General features: G+C 42.5%; 1 protein-coding gene and 2 pseudogenes across 3 annotated transcripts in view; all 3 read left to right on the top strand.

Annotated features, from left to right (window-relative positions):
* The window catches only part of LOC111816206, a 71105-nt gene that overhangs the window by 56411 nt on the left and 5315 nt on the right, over positions 1–9379 (top strand). The window lies entirely within an intron of this gene.
* Positions 5890–6304, top strand: LOC101581769 (annotated as a pseudogene).
* Positions 7065–8873, top strand: LOC101561223 (annotated as a pseudogene).

Below are 9379 nucleotides of genomic sequence, written 5' to 3'. Positions count from 1 at the left end.
CCCCCTCAAGGGGTGAGCGCTCCTGGAGTAAACAACTCCATATATGGCCAAGGCTTGGGCTAATGCATTGCTTCCGCATACCTGGACCAATGGGCAGTACACACGTGGCACCCCATGGTTGGAAGCCCTGGGACTTATAAGCTAAGAGCAGGGGCCTCGGGAGAAAGAAGACAGAGAAGACGGATGTAAGCGAACAATAAAGAGCTGCGCAGAAAACCAACCAGTGGTCGCGTCGTTCTTGCAGGCAAGGCCGCGCGCGACACTGACCTAGTTCTAACTTCGGCTCACTAAGATATGCATGACCACTTTGTAGCATCTGGAACAGTAAAATACTGCTTTACATTGCTGTTTTCTTCTTCAGCTGAATCGAGGTCTTCACTCTGTACCTCTCTGTCTTGTCTTGCTGTCTTCTCTGGCCAGCATGACACAAGTCATCAGCAGCAGTCAAGTCCCCTGATGACTTGTTTTCAACCTTCTCCCAAAGTTGTAAAAGTAGATTTTCTTGTGACATGATACTGCATTGGCTAAATCTATAAGAAAAATCCAAAGAAAACATGTAATAAATTATAAATACACAAAAATGTACCATAGCACATAATGTGGGTAAGACCCATTTACACTTTGACACATGCGTATATACCTTACTGTTCATCATACTAAGTAGGCAAACACAGAATTTGCTTCCTGCATTCTCCCAATGCAACTACTGAAAAGCACAACTGCCCTCCATTACTCTAAAGTACATGTTTTCATTAGGAAAGTATGGTATTGGCATCTGTGATACAGTATAGGCAACCGAGGTTAACAAGTGCTGGCAAGCTGATGGGAACTACTGTGGTGATGGGCAGGAGGTCTAGGTAAATCATGTCCACCCTTGTGGATCTTCAGACCTAGCTAAGAAGACAAGATCCTCACTTATTAAAAAAATATTAGCCTAGAAGAGTTGGAATAATATATATCATTTGTTAAGATAAGGAAGTCTACAGAACAGTGAAAGCCTTTTAACAAATTACCAGAACCAGCCAGCCATGCCATGGATGACACTTGAAAGTAGGTTGGGGCAGTGCTGTGGCAGGACTCAAACAAGCACACAAGACATTTAAATTTTGTTATGATGATACTGTGGAGCCATGGAATATCTTGAATGGGAGGGTACCAGAGGAAAAGGGACTGTCAGAAGGGTAATCAGGGATTTAGGATGAGTTCCAACTGAGCTGCTAGGGAGAAGCACGAAAGGAGCCAGGACATTATGGCAGGAGAATGAAGCCCAGACTCATAAAGGGAATGGAAAGCTGAGCTAATTCTATACATTTCCAAAGAATAAACAGGTAGCAACATCTAAAGGGTGAAGAAAGGAGAAAAGTCAAAGGTACCTATGATCTCAGGCCAGGGCAGTTATCCCCAGGAGAGACTCACACCTCTGGCAGGAAAAGGCAGCTCTTGCCAGGTGCACAACTTTAGTTCCAGGACTTGGGAGGCTGAGGCAGGAGGATTGCCATAAATCTGAGGCCAGCCTGGGCCATATGGTGAGTTCAAGACCAGCCTAAACTATATAGTAGGCTCTTGTCTCAAAAGGGGGGAGGATGCATGGCACTCTTGTAAGGAAACTACAGTTTGCAAGAATGGTAATGATCTTCTGTCAGGTCTGAAGCAATGGCAAGACACTGACATGACCCCCACATCAGAACTGTCAGAGCTCTACAGAATTCAGTAAAGGGGTGAAAGCACATGCAGAGCGCCCTCTCGGCCACACCGAGGGCTCATGAAGACTCAGCATGGAGCAATTATAGATAGATGAATCAAAACCAACCTTGGAGACTCAACTTTCTTAGGAAAGTCAACAAGTGTCTGAAGTAGACATCAGGAGATGTAGATGGGCTTTTCTGTGCTACTTTCACCTGTCTCATACATTCTTTAATTTACCTCTAAAAGTGACCTGTAGCACACAGTTGATGACTGATGTCTTACACTGAATGAAATATGGTTTGGTGGAATTTTCCTCTATGTGCATGCGTGTGTGTGTGTGTGTGTGTGTGTGTGTGTGTGTGTGTGTGTTGCACTGGGGGCCTGATGAGGAATTTCTGGCCACAATGCCTTCTTCTAAGGTGAAGAGAAATAAATGAATTATTGGTCTTAATCAGACCAAACAAGCAGATGCCCAGAGGCCTTTGGAAAGAGACAGAATTATTTTCAAGAGGGAAGGAAGGGGAGCCGCAGGTCCTCTCTGACAAATGTGTGGAGGGTGGACTTGCTTAGAAGGGGCCAGATACATCTGGGGCTGATTTTTATTTCTGACCTCTAGGAACAGTTCCCTTACTTTGTTTAGTTTTATTTGTTTTATCTTTGTTCCAGTTTCATTTTTTGAGATAGGGTCTTGCTGTATGCTCCGGACTGACCTGATACTCAGTAGGTAGCCCAGGTTCCCTCAGACCTGCAGCCATCCTTCTGTTTCAGCCTCCCAAGTGTCAGCTTGATAAGTGTCATTTGGTTTGGTTTGGTTTGCGGAACCGGGGATTGAACTCAGACCCTTGCACTTGCTAGGGAAGTGCTTATTCCACTGAGCATCTCCCCGCCCCTTGTTTTGTTTTTAATACAGTAAAGGGATCCAAAATATGCCATCACAGGTAAGGGTTATTTTGAGCTTGTGTTAGTTGATACATTGTGTCAATTTGGCTGAATCAGTTCCCTCAGTTCTCAACATGGGGGCCTAGCCTGCAGGTGGGCAGGGCCCAGGAATTGAGAAAGGCTTCCTGCAGCCCTACCTGGAGCCGCCCTGCCCCGCTTCCGTGGAGAATTCGCAGTGGGACCACTTTGGAGGAACTATGATCTCCGTAGTCAGTGTAGAAGAGAGGCTTGGTGCTGCTCCTCCTCTGCTCTTCATTGTTTTCTGCCGCGTGAACTGCTGTCATTTGCCTTGGAGCTAGCGGAATATGGACTGAACCCTCCAGTAACTGTGAGCTAAATAAACCTCTCCTTCCTTCATTTTGAGTGTCGGGTATTTGTCCCAGCAATGAATAAAAAGTAAGACAGAGCCAAAGGCATTTAAGAATCAACAAATGCCAGAAGTGTCTCTGAATTCTTCTCTGCATAAAAGCAATGCCTCTCAAAAGAATTCAAATACCATAAAGCCCTAACCCAGGCATTTTTTCAGACATTTTAAAACCAGAAACTTCAGTATCAAGATATTTAATCATCCAGTAGACATCATCATAAAACTATCATATCTGTCTCCCATTTATTCTCCTAAATGGTCAGTTTATCTTTCCTAAAACTGCATTCCTATAAGCACCTTTTCCCCCTGTCTTGTTCTGATTTGGATTGTATAGAAACTCTAAATTCTAACTGCCTATCTGAGTATACTTTTCTGAGAAGTTTTTCTAATCTGACTTTTTGCATATTAATCTATTCTTGTCAGCTTAATTCACAAGCCCCAAACACTAATCCTAAGAGGGAAGTAAGCTTTCCTCTCCAAAAATGGAAAAAATTGTTGTAAAGATGAATGACATAAAAGAGGAAATGAAAACCAGAGTGAGAGGGGCCGGGGAGATGGCTCAGTGGAATAAGCGCTTCCCTAGCAAGTGTTCTGAGTTCAATCCCCAGTTCTGCAAAAAAAAAAAAAAAAAAAGAAAGAAAAAAAAACCAGAGTGAGGATCAAAGAAATAAATAATGAAGCCAGGTGTGGAGATGCACACCTGTAATCCCGGCACTGGGAGGCTGAGGCAGGAGTATCCCAAATTCAAGACTTCCCTGAGGAAATTTAGCAACTTAGTGAGACACTATCTCACAATTTTAAAAAAAGGGTCTGACAACCTGGGCTACATAATGAACTCAAGGCCAGCCTGAACTACACAGTGAGACCCTGTCCCTAAAAAACAAAGCAAAACAAAAATTAACTTGTGCTTTATCCCATTAAATAATGTAGAAATGTTTACAGCACAGTATTTTTAAAATCAACTTAGAAAATTATTACAGTAAAATCTTGAGTTGAACAAAGTAAAATACATTTATACATATAATGTGTAAGAAAGACAAAGATTATCACTGTATAATATAATTAGACAGTTTTTAAAATTCTTTTTTTATACTTTTCTGCTTCTTAAGGTGAATATTCTTACAATGAATATTTTAAATTCTAAGAAAATACTTTGGCTGGGGTATTGCTCAGTTGCCTAACATGCATAAAGCCCTAGGATCTGTCCTAGCTCTGCAGAAAATAAAAAATAAGGTCTGGCCAGATAGCTCAGTGGATTAGAGCACCTAGTGAGGCAGATGCAGGGGCTGGAGATCGGATCCCCGGGCCTGCCGTGCTGCCCCTGCCCCCTGCGTGCTGAGATGGCGATTGAGACGGTGTGGTGGCGCATGTCTGTAATCCCAGTGCTTGGGAGGCTGAAAAACAGGAGGATCACTACGAGTCCGATCTGTGTGGTGAGACCCTGTAGACCCTGTACTAAATATTTTTGAAGAGGAGAAGGAGGGGGAGGGGCAGGAAGAGGGGCAGGAGGAGGAAGGAAGAAAAGAAAAACTTAGAAAATGCTTCACTTTTAAAAAGGCAGGGAGGGGCAGAATGTGCCCCTCTGGAAATACACGTGCCTACCGGTCATTAATGACTCCACAGATCCATGCTGCTGACTTGGGAGCTTTTGGTTCTGAGCTGACAGAGAATATGAGAAGGTTAAACAAGTTTACTGATATATCCTTCTGTAGACCTCAACAAACATGCCCTTTGTGTGTTACAGTGGAGGATCCTCAAACACCCACAAGTGTTGCTCCCATACCTGATGAGTTTCTAATTGTGTGCAGGAGCAGAATCTTAGGGACAGGAAACCTTTGAGTAGGAAGGTGCTGGTGAATTGTCTGTAGGCCTCAGTATTTTCTCACATGAAGCATCTACAAATTCATTTGTGAGCGAACTATCAGTGACCTGCTGTGAGCAAAGCGCACATCATTTGTGCCATCTGCTGTGTGTTTCTAGCAGTGAGTTCCTAAGGGGAAAAGGCCAACTTAGTTCCAGGCACTTTGATAAGCACAGTGCACAAGTACCCACTTCCGGTAAACATAGTAACAAGGCTAGGGCCCAAAAGTTCATGCTGCAAACAGCAGCTATTTGCAGAGCCACATTCTGCCCAGTGCTGCATGTTATTCATGGCCTTATGATGTCATTCTATCTACCTGCACACAGAGAGTGAACCATTAGAATACCCTGGTAGCTCCAAGTCTCTAAATACAGCTAATCATTTGTGCCATATGGTTTGTGTTTCTAAAGAGGGGGTTCTTCATGGAAAAAGACCAACTTAGTTCCAGGCACCTTAATAAACACAGTGCTTAAGTTCCCACTACTACAAACATAATAACAGAGGCTATTTTTGAACATAGCAAATGCTTAAAATGCATAAAACATTGGCCAGTTTTACATGCTAGTATCTGCAATGTGAGCAATCATACTGAAGACAGGAATGTGCAATATAATACCTTCTATCTTATCTTTTTAAAAATGTGTATCCTTTCTAATGTCTTATCTATTATTTTTGTACACTCTTTAAAATAAATTTTTAATTCTCATCCTCCCCCCCCCCGCCAGTCATAATAATGGGGAAAAAAGTGAATCGATGGACACGGAAGTATAATGGTCCTACTTTCTGAGTGCTAGCACAGACAGCTTAACTACAGTCATGGTGAGGTCCATTGAAGGCAGTGAGCACTGCTCAGCACAATGCAGAGTGTGACTCTGTAAATAACTGTGGCTTCAGTGTGAATTATGGGTTGCATACTGTGATACTCAGTTTTACGGTCATAATGCAATTAAGCATTGGGACCCACAAAGTTCCTGATGCTTCACGCATATTTTCGTGTTAAGAACTTATTGATAGGCTGTAGCTCGGTGCTGTCGCAATGGGCAACTTCATGAAACCGGGGAAAGTGGTGCTGGTCCTTGCCGGACGCTATTCCGGACGCAAAAGCCATCATTATGAAGAACATCGACGACGAGGGCACCTCCGACCGCCCCTACGGCCATGCCCTGGTGGCCGGGATTGACTGCTATCCCTGCAAAGTGACAGCTGCCATGGGCAAGAAGAAAATCACCAAGAGGTCAAAGATCAAGTCCTTTGTGAAGGTTTATGACTACAGCCACCTCATGGCCACAAGGTACTCTGTGGACATCCCCCTGGACAAGATGGTGGTCAACAAGGACGTCTGCAGAGACCCAGCTTGCAAGCGCAAGGCCCAGCGGGAGGTGAAGGTCAAGTTCGAGAAGAGATACAAAACAGGCAAGAACAAGTGGTTCTTTCAGAAGCTCCAGTTTTAGGTGTTTTTTTTTTTTTTTTTTCTTCTATCATTAAAAAAAATTTTTAAAAAAGAACTTATTGATAGAAATACAAATTATATGGCACACATGATCAGGAGTATTTACAGAATTTTGGCAGCTAATACATTGTTTTTACTGGTGACCATAGGAATCAATGGACAGAAAAGTACCATGCTCCTACTTTCCGCGTGAAAACAGGTATAGCTAGCATCAGTCAGCGTGATTTCCATTTAAGGTAGTCAGAAATTTTCAGCAGTATGTAGTATGTGGCTTCACAGATAATTGTACTGGGGCCAGGGAGATGGCTCAGTGGGATAAGCGCTTCTCTGGCAAGTGCGAGGGCCTGAGTTCAATTCCTGGTTCCGGGGGGGGAAAAAAAAGGGGGGGGGCTGCCCCATAGCTCAGTTCTTTAAGTGGCTGCTTCAACAAAGCAGTCAGGCTCAGGTAGCTGTGGTTTGATCCCCACAACTCAAGCCAGCCAATCATGCCCTGAAGGCATTCGGTGAAAAAAAAAAAAAAAAAAAAAAACAAATAATTGTACTAGTCAGTGTCAAATATTGGGCTGTATGCTGTGATATTGTTTGCAATCATAGTAAAAATAAACACTGGGGTAGAGAAACTTCCTAGAGTTTCATGTATGTTTCCCTATGAAGAACTTATTGTTAAAAACACAAAATCATGACCAGCTGTATTTAAAGAATTGTTGCGGCTAGTACGTAGTGACCTAGTGACAGGAGGAATCATTGGAAGTGAAACCATAATGCTCCACTTTCTAGCTGAACCAGTCCGGGTGAGGTCCATCTAAGTCGGCCAGCAGTGAGCAGCGCTAGGCAGAATGCAGCTCCGTGAATAACTGCGTTTTCCACTGTGAATTATTTGGTGACATACTGTGTATCATCTCCATAGTGTAAGAATCTGAAAGAATAAGTAAACTCTGAAAAGTACAATAGAGTAAAACTTCTATCAGTTTTCTGAAGGTAACAAATGCTTAAAATGCATCAAATGTTGACCAATTTTATACATTAGTACCCGCAGTCTGAGCAACTATGTTGAAGAGAAGAATATGCAATATAACAACCACTGTTGAATCCCTTCCATTTTGTTTTTTAAATATGTATCATTTCTAATGTTTTATCTGTTATTTTTGTACTTTCTTTAAAATAAATTTTTAACTCCCATCCCCCAGGCCAGTCACTCTGCTGAGCAGCTTCTCAGCGCTGTTGCCACCTAGATGGTTAGGGAAACTGTTGTGGGCACACTTTGTGAAGCCAGTGCCTTCGCCCTCCACAGTTCTGGAGCCTGCGAGCGCCAGAGGTAGCATTGCTATCACCTGTCAGGGTATGTGAAGTAAAAAGAGCACTAAATCCGATGGTACTGAGGTGGAGTGGCTGATAAGACATAATGGTCCAAATGACACTATTGATGGGACAGCATGACTTCATGGATTGCCATTTGGCTGCAGCAAGGAGGAAACAGTTCAGTACCTTCAACACCTGTGGGTTGTTTTGAGGTTTGTTTTGTTTTTTGCAGAACCAGGGATTGAACTCAGGCCCTTACGCTTGCCAGGGACGCGCCTATTCCACTGAGCCATCTCCTCAGCCCATCAACGCTTGTTTTTAAATATGTAATTCAGATGGGAATGTTTCAGCCTTTGACACTGTTCTTCTTGATGGGGTTATTTGTCCTTGGGTTAAAGGGCTGGAAACTGCCAAATGGGAAAATACTGATGAAGGACTACCAGGGGTGAAGCACAGGGGAGGCCTTCATGAAGGTTGCTTCAAAGGAGATAGCAGAAAAGTGCTCTGGGGAAACACAAGAATAAGGCACAGGTATTTTGAGATCTTCAGAAGTAGCAAGAGTGAAATCAAAGGATTTTATGACCCACCAAGAAGATTGTTGGGTCAACGACTGGGACCATATGATAGACCCATAGGAAGAAGAGGGGGTTATTATGGAGCTAGGCATGGAAGTTAGGAAGGTTTTGCTGACTATGGCAGCTAAAATAATGCTATGGAAATGATGGCTTTGATGACAGAATGAGAGATGGAAGAGGGATGGGAGGACATGGTTATGGTGGAGTTGGTGACGCAAGTTCAGGTTTCCATGGTGGTCATTTTGTACATAGGAGAGGGTTGCCTTTTTGAGCAACAGAAAATGACATTACTAGTTTCTTCTCACCACTTCCTCCAATAAAATTTCATACTGACATTGGAGCAGATGGAAGGGCAACAGGTGAAGTAGATGTAGAGTTTGTGACACATGAAGATGCAACAGCTGCATATCTAAAGATAAAAATAACATGCAACACTGATACGTTGAACTCTTCTTGAATCCTACTCCCACAGGGAGCTCTGGAATGGGAGGTTCTGGCATGGGAGGTTTCAGCAGAGATGAAATGGATAATCCAGGAGGATATGGATCTGTTGGAAAGAAGGAAATGGGGAACAATTACAGCGGAGGATCTGCTACTAATGATGGCTTGGGTGGCTACAGCCATGGCAGTGGATGTGGTAGTGGTTACTGTGGGCAAGGTGGTAGGAGTGGAGGCAGATGGCGTGGGATGTACTGAGTGCAGGACACCAGTACAGCAGCTCTGACAGCAGCATCTGGTCCTCTAGACTTTCTTACAGTTTGAATTTCTTTTGTATTTTAAGAACTTTACAATGACTGAAGGAATGTGTTTTCACAATAGTATCTGGTAAAACAACAGATTGTGATGAGGGGGTGTAGGTTTTATGTTACATACTTTGATATAAAAATAAATTTTGATATTCAAAACAAAAAATAAGTAAATAAATTTTTTTAAAAAGGACAAGGAAACAATTCAAGGCTTATGGAAAAAGTTAATGTTTTAATTGATCAATCTTGCATTCTTCTATCTGGTAGTCTAGCAACAAATTTGTCTAACAACAAATTTGATGACGGTATGTAATATAACAACCACTGTTAATTTCCTATTCTTGTTTTGAAATTCTGTACTATTTTTGTTGTTTTATGTTTTGTTTTTGTCTTTGTTCTTGTTATTTGGTTTTGGTTGTTTTTTCCTCTTTAAAAATAACAAAAAGAAAAAAAAAA

This window comes from Octodon degus, unplaced genomic scaffold (assembly GCF_000260255.1).
Source record: "Octodon degus isolate 3935 unplaced genomic scaffold, OctDeg1.0 scaffold00028, whole genome shotgun sequence".
NCBI classification, from domain to species: domain Eukaryota; kingdom Metazoa; phylum Chordata; class Mammalia; order Rodentia; family Octodontidae; genus Octodon; species Octodon degus.
This window is presented reverse-complemented; position numbering and strand designations above follow the sequence as displayed.